At 30.5% G+C, this 1948-nt stretch overlaps 1 protein-coding gene across 3 annotated transcripts in view; it reads left to right on the forward strand.

Annotated features, from left to right (window-relative positions):
- The window catches only part of LOC106877350 (nipped-B-like protein), a 170098-nt gene that overhangs the window by 93288 nt on the left and 74862 nt on the right, over positions 1-1948 (forward strand). For all 3 annotated transcript variants that reach the window (XM_052967097.1, XM_052967098.1, XM_052967099.1), the window contains exon 2: positions 1058-1191. The gene's annotated coding sequence lies outside the window, so the exon portion shown is untranslated. The remainder of the gene's footprint in view (positions 1-1057; positions 1192-1948) is intronic.

Below are 1948 nucleotides of genomic sequence, written 5' to 3' on the forward strand. Positions count from 1 at the left end.
AACAACAACAACAACAACAACAACAACAACAACAACAACAACAACAGCAGCAGTATCATCACCAACATCAGCCTAGACAACCTCAGCCTTTGTCACTTTATCATTCATCTCGTTTCCCATCATATCAAAATAATACTACTTCTAGGTAAGTTTATTAAAATGTACATGTTAACTTTTTTTGTTTGGGTGCTTATTTGATTTTCTTTCATCATCAAATAAGTTTTATTGAATGTGTGTATCAAGGTATTCAGTATGCACTTTCATTATGTATTAAGTTTGTTTAATGTTGCAGTTATCAAAACAGAAATCTTGTTATTCTTTAGGATTAATTTTTCCTTTTCTTTATTATGTGTAAGATTGATGTAAATAATATAAAGTATCTTGCTTTAGATGGCAAAATTAATTTCCTGCAAAGACAACTCTTCTATTTACAGTATTTTTTGAATTTTTTGATGTTTTGTCAAAATGTTTATTTGTTTTAAAATTCAAATTCTAAATATTTGTCCAATTTCCTTTTCAAGAAAATTGGACAAATATAGTACATCTGTATAGATGCAGTATGCTAAATATAGATGCAGTATGCTAAATATAGATGCAGTATAGCTAAATATAGTGCATCTGTATAGATGTAGTATGTATTGTTTGAGTTTACACAATTGATGTACAAACACATATGTTGTGTAGCATACTAAATGATTACTGAAATATATCTTATGGTTTTACATTTTCTGAATATATATATATTGAATGTAGAGACATGCTGCTGCATTAATAAAATATATTTAGACCTCTTTGTCAGTTTATTGAAAATAAAACAAAAGAAAAGAAAAGAAACTACATTACATTTTCTTGAAACCCCCATTTCCTTTAATTCATTTTCAGGGAAGATTAGATTAAAATTTTAATGTATGAATTTTTGTTCTGTTGAATAAAAAAGAATCTTTGAAATTTTAATTCAAATATGACTGAAAAAAGCCCTCCAAAAAAAAACGAAAACAAAAAACATCAAGTTCAAGATTTTCATTATTGCATTGATTTTTTATTTCTAATTTTACAGATGTCCACAGCAAAGTGGTCAACGATTTCCTAACAGCCAATATCCTGTCCATGGTAACTTTTACCCTACTACAAGATTCCAACAACAGCAATATCAGCATTTTGCTCAAAGTCAGCACCATGAACAATATGCAGGTACTAATGTTTGCAATAGTATTTTTGAATTCTGTTTAAGTCAGTTATACTTTTGGAAATCTCAGCTGGCTGTGTTAGGTTTAATTTATTGAAATGATTGATTTAGTGTTTCATTCACAATGAGTTTAAACTCTTCTCAAGTATAAAATCTGGGATAGACTTGCATGTTGCCTAAGAAAAAATGTTTTTTTTTAACCACCAATCAGCAATATGAAAACTGGGTTATAAGCAGCATATTGCAATTTTTTCTAATAGAGGTGTGTAAAAAGGAAGCCTTATTTACTAAATATTAATAGCACGAATAATATATATTGCATATATTGTTGTTTACCACAGCTCTGCACTGATTAAGCAGATCCTATGATAAAAGGTGTTCTAGCTATGATCATCCTATCTTTCTGTAAATTCTTGGTTATGGTGTTCAATGTGTGCTCTTTTTTAAGCTGATAAGGTGTCATTTGAGTGAATTTAAATACTATTTCTAGCATGTCAAGCTTCTCTGCAGAGTAATCATGGGAAAGCTGCAGCTCATAGGACTCTCTGAAAAGCAAAGGAAAATTTATGTTGAATTTTTTGACTGTGTGTTAAGAAACTTGCTTCTCAACCACATGGTTCCGGATTCAGTTCCATTGCATGACTCTTTGGGAAGGTGTCTTCTAATATAGCTTCAGACCAACAAAAGTGGATTTGGTAGATGGAAACTGGAAGAGGTGTGTGTGTGTGTGTGTGTGTGTGTGTGTGTGTGTGTGTGTGTGTG

Source organism: Octopus bimaculoides, chromosome 4 (assembly GCF_001194135.2).
Source record: "Octopus bimaculoides isolate UCB-OBI-ISO-001 chromosome 4, ASM119413v2, whole genome shotgun sequence".
NCBI lineage: Eukaryota > Metazoa > Mollusca > Cephalopoda > Octopoda > Octopodidae > Octopus > Octopus bimaculoides.